Consider the following 16661-nt stretch of genomic DNA (forward strand, 5'->3'; position numbering starts at 1 on the left):
CAACATATCTTGTAGTTATTACTGTTGCATTGGTTCACGTTTTACATTTATCTCAACATTTTGATGTTTCCCGTCCCTTCCCTATTGTGGCACCTGTGCTGCCTTCGAAGGTTCTCAGTGTTGTGTGTGTAGTCAGAGGCTAGCTAGACTTTTTCACATTGGATCCTTGAATTCTTCCAGTGAGATTTTGCTTAGTCATGCAGTGTAGGTTTTATTGAAATATACAGCCTTCAGTCTTTGGACACATTTGTTCGAGAAGTTCATCTTTTTGTTAGGTTAAACATTTGTTTTCCTATAGTATCCATCATTTGATTCTGGACATGATCACCATCCAATGTTATTAAAAAGCTGAAATACCTCTTTTTATGACAGTTCTTCAGATGTGTGAAATCACAGATTGTATTTCCCACTATTTTCAGAATAAATGTTTTTATTTTTAGGATTAATGTCCTTAGATTATTAGGCAGTTTGAGTTTGTTCTTCATTAGAGTGCTTGCTTGCAATACCAGATCTGAATAAAGCTGCAGTTTGGTCAGAGAAGAAAACTTCAGTTCTATATATCATACTGCCTACTAAGGAACCTCCAATCGCAGTCATATTCTTTCTGGACTTGTACTTCTGTCCGCAGACATAGAGCTCCATGCTGATTTAAACTTCTGATTATTTTCATATATGCTACTAAGTCCTACCTTCTCTACTTGTCATTGTACAAGTTTTAAAGGGAAGGAGCACACTGAAGCTTTTTCTATCATTTAATTGGAGATAAGAGTCTCATAGACTCCTCTGCCTCGGCTGGCTTCAAACTGTGATCCTCAGATCTCAACTTCCTGAGTACCTAGGATTATTGGCATGAGCCACTGGTGCCTGGCAACTTGTCACATTTTTTTCACACCAAATGTCCATCCAATTTGTAGAAAATCCAACTTTGGCCTTGTCCGGATTGATTGCAGTCATGATCATTTCAGTGATTTCCAACTCTGGGCTTCATAGGACTTGGAAATTTGATTAAAACTGCGTCCCCCACCCCAAATCTTAAGTCCTTTTGACTCTGTGAAGATACTGTTCTAGAACATGAGACTGGAGGGCAGAACTCAGTGGCCCCTTCATCTTCTCCTTTTATTGCTCTCAATCTGTTTATGAGGGCCTTTAGAAGTGTCTTCTTCGCCATGATGCTTGCATTACAGCATCTTTCCTGAATAGCCATACTTTTAACTATGGTCCTCCGGAGAATGCTCCCTTTTCATGGTAGCAAAGGGTACCAGGAAGAAGGTCTTCAAGGTTCAATAAATTACATGTGCGTAGAATCAAACAGATATAAGCACGTTTACTTAGTGGAAAATTTGTGAATGGTGAGTCACAATTCACAACAGCAGTGTACCATTTAACAAACCCAAGAGGTTTAGAAAATTAAAATGTATTCCTTTGGAGCAGAATAAATGTATATATAAATTGATCAGAATAATATTTTTCCTCTTAAATAATATGGTTAAGAGCAAGTAGTTCTAAGGACTGATGTTTTCTACCAGGGAAATAGGGAGGGGACATAATCTACAAGTTTGCAGAAATTTAGTTGACATTGTCCAGGGTTAGTAAAGTGAATCTAACATAAAGTGTGCTTGCCTAGCATGTATGAAGCCCTGGGTTCAATTCCTCAGCACCACATAAACAGAGAAGGTGAGAAGTGGCACTATTGCTCAAGTGGTAGAGTGCTAGCCTTGACCAAAAAGAAGCCAGGGACAGTGCTCAGGCCCTGAGTCTCAAACCCTAGGACTGGCAAAACAAAAACAAACCCACCAAAAAAAAAACACCTCAAAATGGGAAACAGAGGCTGAACAAAAAAAATATATATTATTTTTGTCCAGCCCCTGCCTCATGAGACTTCCAGGCTTCATTCAAGGACTGGCATCTACCACCATGGGACTTTGCTGCTCACCTTCTCCAGGAGGGGCCACATTTCTGCCTTTTATCCCTAATTTCAATGCCCCTTGCAGGCAGGAAGCAGCCAGAGAGTCGTCGTACTTTTCCATAGCTATTAAAAGGCTGGAATATTAGGTCCCTCCTGGAGGGCTCCAAGCAGATGCCCCTACCACATTAAGTCTCCACCCAATAACTTGGTAACCAGCAGTCCTGGAGGCAGTTACCTCCCTCTTCCCTGAGGTTACATCCTAATCCACCTGGCCAAATCCCCTGCTCTAGATAAGGCAGGGCTGGGTGGGGTTGCCCCTCCTCTCCCTTCTCTCCAGCCATGGGTCACCTCCACTACAGACCAGCAGTTCGGTAATGAACTTTTCTCTCCTGCTTGAAAAATAAATAAATAAATGGAAACAGAGCTGTCGCTCAAGTGATAGAGCATTAGCCTCAAGCTGAAAAAGCTTAGGACAGTGCCCAGGCTGAGTTCAAGCACAGGCTCCCCGACCCCACCCCAATGCTTCGAATTATGAAGATATATATATATATATATATATATATATATATATGTACTTATATATTTTTATTGAGATTTAGTATCTACATAAATTCCACAGTATACATTTTAACCTTCCCAATGATAAACATCATCATTCTAGGGGGAGGGGGAGGTGAGAGGGGGAGGGGGGAATGAGGGAGGTAACAGTAGAAGGGGAGGGAAGCGGGGAGAGGACATGGGAGGGGACTGATGGAGGTAACAGTACAAGCGGGGAGGGGAGAGGGAGTGGGGAATGATGGAGGTAACAAACATTACAAGGGGGGAGGTGGAGGGGGAAGGCGGGAATTGATGGAGGTAACAAACAGTACAAGGGGTAAGGGGAGGGGGGAGGTGGAGGGGGAAAGATGGAGGTAACAAAAAGTACAAGCAGCGAGCGGGGATGGTGGAATGATGGAAGTAACAAACAGTACATGGGGGAGGGGGAGAAGGAGGGATGGGGAGGGGGGAAGGATGGAGGTTAAAAACAGTATAAGCTGAGAGGGGGAGGGGGAGAGGGGAATGATGGAGGTAACAAACAGTACAAGTGGGGAGGGAGAGGGAGGGAGGAGGGGGGAATGATGTTGGTAACAACAGTACAAAGGAGGAAGGAGATGGGGGAGAGGGAAGAGGGAGGGGGAATGATGGAGGTAACAAACAGTATAAGGGGGAGAGGGAGGGGGAGGAGGAGGGGGAATGATTGAGGTAAGAAACAGTACAAGGGTGATCGGAGGGGGAGGGGAGAGTGGGGAATTATACTGGTAACAAACCGAACAAGGGGGGAGGGGGAGGGGGAAAGGGGCAATGATGGAGGTAACAAACTGTACAAAAAATGTACCCAAAGTCTAACGTATGAAACAGTAACCTCTCTGTATATCAATTTGACAATAAATTAAGGAAAAAACAGAAAAGTGACAATAAGAGATGCTGGGGGGTGGCGGGGATATGGCCAAAAGGGAACTCTTCTACAGTCAGTGGGAATGTAAATTTGTTCAACTATTCTGGAAAGCAGTATAAAGGTTCCTCAAGTCACTAAACATAGAAATTTCCTATGACCCAGCAATTCCACTCCTGGATATTTATCTAATTAACCACAAACCATACTAAAGCTACCAGCACCGCATGTTCATTGCAACATTGTTTAGCATATCCAAGATATAGAATCACACAGATGCCCCTCAAGTGAATTAATGGATCAAGAAAATGTGGCATATATACACAATGCAATTCTATGCTTTCATCTGAAAGAATGATATTGCTCTAATCATAAGGAAATGGAAATACTTAGGAAAAATTAGAAAGAAATCACACTAAGTGAAGAGAGCCAGACCCAAGGAAACATAAACTTTATGTTCTCCCTTGTTGGTAATAATTAGTATATGTCTAGGATAGTCCTAGCAGATGATCACAATAGCTCAATAGCTATATACGGATGATTACATAAGATGATGCTAAGAGAAATGGTCTCCAAAATATGGAAATAAGTGGTTTACCATTATGTTGTTAGTTTCACGCTACTGTGTGATTTTTTTTCTTTTTTCTTCTGTTCATTTTCCCTATGACTTAGCCCCTGTTGTCACTGCTGATTCTGGTACCATGGTTATTTAATATATGTCTGTCTGAATTAGGGAAGGGAAGGAAAACATCAAAATGGTGAGATAAAGGGTAAAAAGCAAACCAATGCAACAGCAATGCTTACAAGAAAATATGTCGGAAATTAACTGTACAACTTGGGGTGGGGTAATTGGGAAGGAGGGAAGGTAGGAGAAAAATGAGGGAGGGGTAACACGTTGGACAAGAAATGTACTCACTAATGTATGTAACTGTACCCCATATGTACTTCACCTTGACAATAATAAGAAAAGAAAAAAATCATATTAAGCAAAGTGAGCCAGACCAAAAGAAACATATGTTGCATGGTTTCCTTCATTCATAGTCATTAGAATGGGCCTAGGAATCTACAGGAAAACACAATGGATGGTAAAGACAAATAATACCACTTAGACATGATAAATTATACAGGACTCTAGACATTCAAACAGTAAGACCAAAGAAGGATATTCTTAGGAAAGGATCGCAAAAGCTCAATAGCTATGTGCACATGATCATACAAAAGGATGTTTATTGAAATGAACTTCAAGAAATGGAAACAAGAGTTTTTTTTATTTGACTTTTTAGGATTTTACCCCTTTTGTTGCTGTTTTTGATTTCTGTGCTTTTTGCCTTGTATGTAAGATTATCTGTTTTGGGGAGAGTAAAGGGAAGTACAGAAATGGTGGAACAAAATGTGAACAAATGTAGCAGGGATACTCATCAGATACTGTGTTGAAAATTAATCTGTATAACCTGGGGGTGGTTTGAGGCGGGGAGGAAGGAAATTGGGGAGTAAATGAAGGAAGAGGTGACATTATTCAAAAAGAAATGTACTTAGTACATGACCTATATAACTATAACCCCTTTGTACATCACCTTTACAATAAAAGTAAATTAAAATAATAAAAATAAAAATAGAGGAACAGATATGAAAGAGTAACGGAGGACAAATTTCATCAATAAATGTTATACATGGAAGTATCACAATGTATCCCCTTGACACAATATACACTAACAAAAACTTTTAGATAAAGGTTATAAAACTAGAAAAAAAATAAATGCATCTCCCATATATTTAAGAGTGTATTTGATTCTTCAGAAATACCACAGGAGCTGTTATATGGATCTTTAAATAGAACCTTCAAAGGAAAAAGAGACCGGCAAACCCAACAACCAGAACAGAGAAACACAGGAAATGAAAAAGAACAAAGAAAGAAATGTCTATAATCTGGATGGAGCCACAAAATCTCCGGGATACCCTCCCAACCCCAGCACAAACAGGGCCAGGCTGGGAAAGCGGCCCTGGAAGGGGAATGCAGATCATCAGCAATCACAGAAGCAACAGTGGAAAAGTCCTGCCATGAGTGCAGAGACCAGACAGCAGGAGCTCCTCAGGCCCCAGACTGTGCGCAGACCAGACCGAGACAGATGGCGGTGCAGTACCAAACAGCCGGTACCATACAATAACAGCAGGGGAACTGGGTGCTGAAGACATGGAGAGCCAGGTCTGCCACCGCCAAAGAATCAATCACCACACCCCAGCCCGGAACCACAGCAGCATGGTACACACACACAATCCAGGACCAGTAAGTTTTCCATTGCCCCACCTACCCCAAATGGGAGATCAGCTCTGGCAGAGACCCAAAACCTAAATGTAGAGCTCATAACAAGGGGAAAAAGAAACTAGAGCTCCCTCCCTATCCCTCCCCTAGGGAGCAGAAGAGCCCCATATCTGGCGGATCTAGGACCCTGCAGCACCTTGGAGGATACAGGAGCTAGCAGCAGTGGAGCAGTGCCCAAGAAAGTGGCTGGGAGACACCTTAGGCCAGTGTCCCGCAAAGCCCCAGCTGGGAAACCTGAATTTGTCTGCACCAGCCCCGCCTCCCAGCAGGAACCCGGACTTTGGTAGGCATTTGACCACCAATTGAGGCGCCCTGGTCTGCTAGGACTTTTTGAAGAACAGTCACAGGCTTGCTGGTGTGCAATACCAGCCCATCAGGGTCACCTGAACCAGAGCACATGCTCCTCCCTCACAGCGGAGGTGCAGAGAGTCTGTGGGCACCAACCAAAGCCCAGAAACATGAACCTGCTGGGGACCACACACACCACCCTCACCGTAGATTCCAGAGAGGGCACAAGCACCCTCCAACAATCCAGGGCAACGCGCCCCCCAAAAGAAGCACAAGAGCTCACACACACACACAGCCCCCCAGAGGGCCTACGTGGGTCAGCGTTCTTGCCCTCCAGCAAGAGGGTCTCACCCACTCGCACACAGGAGCACACAAGTGGGCAAGCTGCCCCTCAGCGGCAACGCCCACTCTGGTAGGCACACTCTGCACAGGTGGGCAGGCCTCCCCTCAACAGCAACCTGCACTAACAGGAACACTCTGCACAGGTAAGTGAGCCACCCCTCAGCGGCAATACTCAATCTGAGAGGTGAGCTTTCTTGACCCACAGCAACTAGAGGGGAAAGAATCAAAGAAAAGAAAAGTCTCCATGCCACGCTGAATCAGCAACCCATGAACCCCCAACAGGGGCCCACAAGGGTCAGCACAACACAGCGGCAGAGCACGGTCCTGCAGAGAAAGCTATAGAACCTACCCACCCCTAACTGTGGTCAGGGTAACCACCTCGGCAACAACCGAGATGGTCATGCTCACCCATAGGGCAGTAAGGTTCAACAGCTGAACTCAAACCTAGCGCCAGTACACAAACAAGTCCCCGCTGACGGACCAGCAGGAACCAGCACAAAGCCAAGGCAAGGCTGCCACCTACAGGCCCCTGAAAGTGCAAAAACTCCAGATGAGTAAATCACAAAGAAATATTACAAATTTTATGAAAGGTCAAGACAACTTGCCAGCTCCAAAAAGCAGTACGACCAAAGAGGAGATGGAGAGTAAAAAAACAACTGAGGCTAAGATAGCAGAAATGATTGAAAGCCTCAGGAACGAATTCAGAAAACAATTCCAGGAGTTTAGAATGGAAGCCTTGACAGATCTTCAGGAAGTCAAGAAAGAAGTAGAAGAAAAAATAGATACAGTCTACTCCTCCGTTAAAGAAGACCTTAACATCCTGAGAAACGAAGTGCATGAAAAAATAGATTCAAAACACAACTCATTAAAAGAAGAAATTACCACAATAAGAGATGATCTGGCAACCATAAACAGCTCACTCACCTCAATGCAAACCACACTTGAAGCCACATAACAAAGAATTTATCATCTTGAATTTTGAGTCTCTCTTTTGGATGATGATTCAGCTGGTAAGGATCAGAACATTACTGCACTCGAAGAAACTGTCAAACTCCAGGACAGACTAATCCAGGAGACTGGACATGGAGAAGAGATATAATATGTGTATAATCAGAATAGATGAAGGGAAGGAGTACCAAAGAAGAGGTATACACACCATATATTCAATAGAATTATTACAGAGAATTTCCCCAATCTCAAAAGGGAAAACCTCACCCAAATAAAAGAAGCATATAGGTCACATGGTAGACCGGACCCTAGAAGATCCTCCCCAGACACATTATAATCAAGGCCTCAGATCTCAACAATAAGGAGCAAATTTTGAATGCAGCCAAAACAAAGAAAGAACTATATTACAATGGAAAAAAAGATCCAAAGCACGGCAGATCTCTCCACACAAACTTACCATGCACGAAGAGCCTGGAAGAACACAATCCAAGTCCTCCAGGCCAACAACTGCCAACATAGAATTAGATACCCAGCAAAATTAAAATTTACTTTCAAGAGAAAAACCAAATCTTTCCATAGCAAAGAGGAACTAAAGAATTATGTGAATAAAAAACCATACTTACAGCAAATTCTAAGAGGGGAAGCCCACCCAACAGAAAATGTACAGGTCCCTCAGACAGAAACAGAAAGAAGCTACAATAGCCAGAGCCCAACAGGAAGAGCAGACAAGAAAGAAGGGAGGAAACACAGCCAACAAGAAAATGGGAGGGGAAAAAAACACATCTATCCATGATCTCTTTGAATATAAATGGTATAAATTCTTTGATAAAGAGGAACAGACTGACAGAGTGGATTCATAAACAAAAAAACTGCTATCTCGGGGCTGGGAATATGGCCTATTGGCAAGAATGCTTGCCTCGTATACATGAAGCCCTGGGTTCAATACCCCAGCACCACATATATAGAAAACGGCCAGAAGTGGCACTGTGGGTCAAGAGGCAGAGTGCTAGCCTTGAGCATAAAGAAGCCAGGGACAGTGCTCAGGCCCTGAGTCCAAGGCCCAGGGCTGACAAAAAACAAAAAACAAAAAACTGCTATCTCTTGTCTTCAACAGACCCATCTTACAGCAAGGGACCAAAACAGGCTCCAAATGAAAGGATGGAGCAAGATCTTTTAAGCAAACGCACCTACCAAAATGGCAGGGGTGGCCATCCTGATTTCAGACAAGCTAGACTTCTCATTAAAATCAGTTCAAAAAGACAAAGAAGGACACTACATTTTAATACAAGGAAAAATCCAGGATCAAGCTATCACAGTGATAAATTTATACTCACCAAACAAAAAAGGCCCTAAATATGTCAAACAAATTCTTTCAGAACTACAGAACAAGATAGACCCAAATACAATCATAGTGGGAGATTTTAATACTCCACTCTCTCCAAGACACAGATCCAACACACAGAGGATTAGCAAAGGAGCTGAAGACCTAAGTAACACCATATCCCACATGGATCTCACAGATCTGTACAGAGTGTTCCACTCTACAGAGACACAATACACCACATTCTTCTCAGAAGCCCATGGAACATACTCCAAAATAGATCATGTCATTGTCCACACAAAGAACCTCAGCAAATACGAGAGTATTGGCATTATCCCATGTATTTTATCTGATCACAGTGGATTCAAGGTAACCCTCAATAAGAAAGTATACCACAAAGACTACACAAATACCTGGAGGCTAAACCCCTCACTGTTATCTAACACTTGGGTCCCAGAGCAAATTAAGGACGAAATTAACGAATTCATAAGCCACAACAACAATGAAAATACATCATAAAGAAACCTATGGGATACAGCAAAGGCAGTGCTGAGGGGCAAGTTCATTGCCCTCAGTGCACACATTAAAATAATGGAATCAGATGGGCTGGGGATATAGCCTAGTGGCAAGAGTGCCTGCCTCGGATACACGAGGCCCTAGGTTCGATTCCCCAGCACCACATATACAGAAAACGGCCAGAAGCGGCACTGTGGCTCAAGTGGCAGAGTGCTAGCCTTGAGCGGGAAGAAGCCAGGGACAGTGCTCAGGCCCTGAGTCCAAGGCCCAGGACTGGCCAAAAAAAAAAAAAATGGAATCAGAACAGGTGAATAACCTCATGATGCAGCTAAAATGACTGGAGAAACAAGAAAAAAATTGAATCTAAAATTACTAGGAGAGAGATCACAAAGATTAAACAAGAGATAAATCTGATTGAGAATAGAAAGACCATTCAACAAATAAATAAAACTACAAGCTGGTTCTTTGAGAAAATAAATAAAATTTACAGACCCCTTTACAAGACTTACAACAAAAAGAAGAGAAGAGACTCATATCCGTAAGATCAGGGACTCCACTGGAAAAAATTACAACAAATACACAGGATATTCAAACAATCATAAGGAACTAGTTCCAGAACCTTTACTCACTAAAGAATGAAAATTTTACAGAAATGGATCAATTCTTATAGAAGTATAAACTGCCCAAATGGAATCAAGAAGAAGTAAATCAAATAATTAAACCAATAATTTACACCGAGATACAGGAGGTAATCAAGAGCCTCCCAACAAAGAAAAGCCCAGACCCGGATGGATTCACCAATGAATTCTATAAAACCTTCAGTAAGGAGCTAATACCAATACTCCTCAAACTCTTCCATGAAATAAAAACAGAGGGAGAAATCCCAAACTCATTCTATGAAGCTAATATTATACTCATCCCCAAACCAGGCAAAGACCCAACAGAAAAAGAGAATTACAGACCAATATCACTAATGAACACAGATGAAAAGCTCCTCAACAAAGTATGAGCTAACAGGATCCAGAAACTGATCAAGAAAATTATACATCATGATCAAGTAGGCTTCATCCCACAGACCCAAGGATGGTTCAACATCTGCAAATCAATAAACCTAATTCACCACATCAACAGAGCTAAGACCAAGAACCACATCATCATCTCGGCCAATCCCCAAAAAGCCTTTGACAAAATACAACACCCATACATGTTAAAAGCCCTGGAGAGAACAGAAATAGAGGGAACATTCTTTAAAACAATAAAAGCCATATACAACAGACCAACCGCTAATATCATTTTAAATGGGGAGAAACTAAAACCATTTCCCCTAAACTCAGGAACAAGACAAAGATGCCCACTCTCCCCGCTTCTATTCAACATAGTGCTGGTATCCCTAGCCATGGCGATAAGGCAAGAGGAGGACATCAAAGGGATCCACATTGGCAAAGAAGAAATCAAACTATCCCTATTCGCACATGACATAATCTTATATCTGAAGGACCCAAAAAACTCAGTCCCCAAACTCCTAGACCTAATAAACCATTTTGGAAAGTAGCAGGATACAAAAATCAACCCACAAAAATCAACAGCTTTTCTGTACACCAGCAATGTACAAGCAGAAAAGGAAATTATGGAAATAATACCATTTACAATAGCTAAAAAAAGAATAAATTACCTAGTGATTAACCTAACTAAAGATGTGAATGACCTATTTAATGAGAACTATAGAAATCTGAAAAGGGAAATCAAAGAGGACACCAGGAGATGGAAAGACCTCCCATGCTCATGGGTGGGCAGAATCAATATAGTGAAAATGGCCATATTGCCCAAAATGTTATACAAATTCAATGTAATCCCCATCAATATCCCAGCTACATTCTTCACTGAAATAGAGAAAACAACCTATAAATTCATATGGAACAGTAAAAGACCTAGAATAGCCAAATCAATTCTAGGCAAAAGAAGCAGCACAGGAGGAACCACAATACCTGACTTCAAGTTCTATTACAGAGCCATTATAATAAAAACAACCTGGTACTGGTATAAAAACAGACCTGAAGACCAATGGAATAGAATAGATGACCCAGAAATAAAGCCGCATTCTTACAGTCAGCTGATATTCGACAAAGGAGCTAAAGACATCCAGTGGGAAAACATAGCCTCTTCAACTACTGGTGCTAGGAAAACTGGGCAGTCACATGTAGAAAACTCAAAGTAGACACTAGCCTATCACCATGTACCATGATCAACTCAAAATGGATTAGGGACCTCAACATCAGACCTGAACCCTTGAAACTCCTGAAGGACAGAGTAGGAGAGATGCTAGAACTGATAGGCTCAAGTAGGAACTTCCTGAACATAGTCCCAGGGGCACAACAGATAGGTGAGAGTCTCAACAAATGGAACTACTACAAAATAAAAAGTTTCTGCACAGCTAAAGACATAGCCCCCAAACTAAAAAGACAGCCAACCATATGGGAAAGGGTCTTTACCAGCACAGCAACAGACAAAGGCCTAATATCTGTCATCTACAGAGAACTCAAAAAACTAAGCCCCTCCAAGCCCAGTAAACCAATTATTAAATGGGCAAAGGAGCTAAAGAGAGACTTCACAGGAGAAGAGATAAAAATGGCCAAGAAACGTATGAGAAAATGTTCAACATCCCTGGCAGTAAAGAAAATGCAAATAAAAACAACCCTGAGATACCACCTCACTCCAGTTAGAATGGCCTATACTCTGAACTCAGGCAACAACAAATGCTGGAGGGGATGCAGGGAAAAAGGAACCCTTCTCCATTGTTGGTGGGAGTGCAAATTAGTACAAACACTTTGGAGAACAGTATGGAGATTTCTCAAAAAGCTCAGCATAGACCTACCCTATGACCCAGCCATACCACTCCTAGGCATCTATCCTGAACAGCAGGTCTCAGGATATCTTAAAGACATCTGCACATCCTGTTTATCTCTGCACAATTCACAATAGCCAAAATGTGGAAACAACCCAGATGCCCTCTACAATGAATGGATACAAACAATATGGTACCTATACACAATGGAATACTACATAGTGTTTAGAAATGATATTCCCTGGTATTCACAGGGAAATTGTCAGAACTTGAACAAATAATGTTGAGGGAGACAAGCCTAGAAACACAGAGAATAAAGGGGCATGGACTCTTTGATATATGACTGTTAGGGTGGCGTGAGGGGGACAGTAGAGACCAGTTCTGCAAAACAAAAAAAAAACTTCTTTTCAAATGGTATTTCCACAGGTTTGGGTCAGCGACCTTATATTATGTATCTAAAACCAAACAACTACTAAACATAAAAAGGTCTAGAATAGACCTAACAGTAGATCACAATAGCTCAACAGCTATGTACATATGATCATATAAGATGAGGATAAGCAAAAACAACTCCAAGAGAAGGACACAGGAGGATTCTATTGTTGACATTACATTTAAATTTCTAGGTGAATTACCTTTGGCATTAGCTACATGGTTACTGTATATGATTTTGGTACACTGGGTATTGAATATATGCCTACATGATCTAGGGAAGGGAAATAAAAACAAGGATGTAAGATATCACAAGAAATGTACTCACTGCCTTATTATGTAACTGTACCCCTTTTACACAACAGCTTGTCAACAAAAAAAATTTTTTTTGTTTTGTTTTTTTTTTTGGCCAGTCCTGGGCCTTGGACTCAGGGCCTGAGCACTGTCCCTGGCTTCTTCCCGCTCAAGGCTAGCACTCTGCCACTTGAGCCACAGCGCCACTTCTGGCCGTTTTCTGTATATGTGGTGCTGGGGAATCGAACCTAGGGCCTCGTGTATCCGAGGCAGGCACTCTTGCCACTAGGCTATATCCCCAGCCCCAACAAAAAAAAAATTTTTTAAAGTACAGTCACGCTGGGGATATGGCCTAGTGGCAAGAGCACTTGCCTCATATACTTGAAGCCCTGGGTTCAATTCCCCAGCACCACATATACAGAAAATGGCCAGAAGTTGCGCTGTGACTCAAGTGGCAGAGTGCTAGCCTTGAGCAAAAAGAAACCAGGGACAGTGCTCAGGCCCTGAGTCCAAGACCCAGGACTGGCAAAAAAACAAACAAACCAACAAACAAATAAAGTACAGTCACATCCTATCTTCATGTCCTGATGATTTCTTCTCTGTGTAGTCCAGCCCTTGACTTTGAAGTTTTGTCTTTTCTCACAAGACAAAACAGACTTAAATACTGTTTGGGGCCAACCAGGTAGATTAGATGGTGTCACAATATGGAAAGGAGAAGTAGATGCACACACACACACACACACACACACACACACACACACACACACAATCAATCAATCAATCAATCAACTCCTACCCTATCTATGAGCCATGGGGTGGCCTGCTCTTGCCCCCTGAGTAGTGAGTCCAATCTTCCTTCCCCCAACACTCCATGAATGAGATTCTGTAGGTACTTCCTTTGTATCTCCCCCAGAGAATGACACAACCAGCTTTTTCAAGAAGAGCTTGTATAGTTGGTCATCATTAGCGCAGAGGTTCCCAGATTTTAATCCGTGCATGCAACCCTACTAGCTCAGTAATTTTCCAAGGTACTCCTAGACTAAAAGATATATTTAAAAGCCTTTATTAAGTAAATAGGTCTAAACTGTTCATAAATATTTATATCTTAACAACTTAGAGCCTGTTGGGTTGTGCACAATTGCACAAGCTTTAGAATGAGACCGGATATCAGATATCCCCACTTTCATTTCCTGTTCCACACTGAGTTAGATTCTGTTTCAGTACTTGCTTTTTATCACAACCAGTTTTTTCAAAAATGTCCTGTTATGCTCAGATTTTGGGGTCCCCTAAGACCACCAAGGAGCCGAAAGCCAATGTAATCACACAAGAGTCTTTATTGCAAGCTCGAGCCTGGGCTCACAATCATCACCAATGCAGCAGTCTGAATCTAGAGCCCCGACCCTCCATTCAGCAGGGTTTTTATAGGGTTTGGGGGAACATTCCATGAGTCACATCATCACACAGAAAATCATGTCACACCACAGGAATGCATAAAACAGCATAGCAAATCGCAGCAAATCATTTCGTATCGCAGGAAAGTTATAAAATAATTCTTAAGAACGATTAGCCTAATCAATGGCGGGATGGGCCTGGTGAAGGTGATTGGCTAGCTTATGGGGTTCAAAATGATTAGTTTACACAAATGACCTAGCTTGCAAGGGTGTCGCCCAAGTCATCCTTAGCTTGAGGGGACATCTGGAACTTCAGGTATTTCCTGTTATCTCAATCTGGGTTGGGTCGGGTCGGGTCGTAAGGGTGTTGTCCAAGTCATCCTTAGCTTGAAGGGATACATTAACCATGTTTCAGGAACACAAAACACAGGCTACACCTCAATACGTTTCCTTTGTGTCACAGTGGCTAAAGCATTCTAGCTTTAACTGACCTCTGGTCAAGTGAAGTCTCTCTAGCTACCTTCATTATTTTAGACTGCATTTTGTTCAGGCTCTTCACATTGACATGTTCTGCAGTTATTCCAGGAAGCTTCAGGGCCCGTTCCGGCCCAAGCTACAATATAGAGGTGCACCGGCTGCTCAGGTTCTTCAATTTCAAACTGATTCTTCTATATCCACTTCCCATGTACCTGGGATTTTGGCTGTGGTCATTTATTATAGCAATGAGCAAGGGAGCTAGGAGAGTAGGACTGATTTTGTTATCTCTTCATAAGGTCACTGAAGGCATAAATAACATTTTGTGCAAGGAAAGGGATGACTTTGAGGTCTCTGGAAACTTACTATTTAGTTAACTGCTTACTATTTATTAACTGCTAAATCTTTTTAAAATAGCATAAGTCAGATACAGTCCCATTAGAATATTTACTTTTTTTTTTTTTTTGGCTTGTCCTGGGTCTTAAACTCAGAGCCTGAGCACTGTTCCTGGCTTCTTTTTTGCTCAAAGTTAGCACTCTGCCACTCAAGCTACAGTGCCACTTCTGGCTATTTTCTACATATGTGGTGCTGGGGAATTGAACCCAGGGCTTCATGTACACGAGGTGAGCACTCTTGCCACTAGGCCATATTCTCAGCCCTATTTTTTAATAATATGCTAATAAATGCACTTGTTACCTCTTGGGCCATAGCTAAAAGAAGGGTATATTATTATTATTGCTAGTCCTCAGGCTTGAAATCAAGGCCTAAGCACTGTCCCTGGCTTCTTTTTGCTCAAGATTAGCACTTTACCACTTGAACCACAGAGCCACTTCCCGATGCCAATAAAGGCTGAAGTGAAGGTGTTAAAGCAGAGGTTAGTAAAAGGCTTTAGAAATCAAGAATGCATTTCTAGATTAAAAAAACAATTTGAAAGTGGAAACAGCAGCCTGGAGCAATGGACAAAACTTAGGCTTCAGAGTTCTGCAAATGCAAATGAGAAAGCTAAAGAGTAAGTGTTAAAGTTGAGATTGGTGAAAGAATTTAGAGATCAAGAATGGATTTCTAGATGTGGGATTTGAAAATAAAGTTTTCCTAAATGTTTGTTTTAAATTGGACAAAATAAATAATTAAGGCTGCCAAAATGATTGTTTAATTGCTATCCCAGTTAGTCTGTAGGTTTTTTGCAACAGATTTCAACAGGACCACAGAAAAGGACAGACGATTCCTACAAGTTTGTCAGATGTAATGTTGGCCCTTAATAAGTTCCAGCTAAGATCATATTTAAAAACTACTGTGTGGGGGCTGGAAATATGGCCTAGTGGCAAGAGTGCTTGCCTTGTATACATGAAGCCCCGGGTTCGATTCCCCAGCACCACATATACAAAAAGATGGCCAGAAGTGGCACTGTGGCTCAAGTGGCAGAGTGCTAGCCTTGGGCCAAAAAAAGGAAGCCAGGGACAGTGCTCAGGCCCTGAGTCCAAGGCCCAGGACTGGGAAAAAAAAAAAAAAAAAAAAAAAAAAAACGATCTTGAGGAGAAAAATAGAAAAAAGGAAAAAAAAAAAAAACTACTGTGTGGACCACCTTGTTGCTTTTAATTGGAGTAAAGTGGCCTTTTATAAGAAGACTCATTGATCTGAAATCTGCAGTTTGAAGCCAGCCCAGGCAGAGAAAGGTCTCTGTGAGAGTCTTGTCTCTAATCAGCCAGCAGAGTGCTGGGAACGGAGTTGTGTGGAGCTCAAAGTGGCAGAGTGCTAGCCTTGAGCTGGAGAGCTGAGGGACAGCACTCAGGCCCTGAGTCCAAGTCCAGTGATGTACTAAGAAAAATGCCAAAGGTGCATTTATACTGAAATGCCCAAAATTTGAGCCCCCCCTCCCCCCGAAAGACCACCGAGAAGCCAATTCCAATGCAAAAGCAAAGAGTCATTTATTAGCAAGCTCAAGCTTGGACCTACGCCCACAAGGACACAGCCAAGATGGATGAAGGACCCAGCACAGATTACACTGGGTTTTTATAGTAAACAAATCTAGGGGATTCTCAGTTAAAAAGACATGTGATTGGTTAGCCTTTAGTGTGTTATCTACTCCTGATTAGCTGGGGCATTATTGCTTAACAGCAAGACAGTTAGTCAAAGTTTGCAAAAGATATCTGGGGTC

This window comes from Perognathus longimembris, chromosome 17 (genome assembly GCF_023159225.1).
Source record: "Perognathus longimembris pacificus isolate PPM17 chromosome 17, ASM2315922v1, whole genome shotgun sequence".
Taxonomy (NCBI): domain Eukaryota; kingdom Metazoa; phylum Chordata; class Mammalia; order Rodentia; family Heteromyidae; genus Perognathus; species Perognathus longimembris.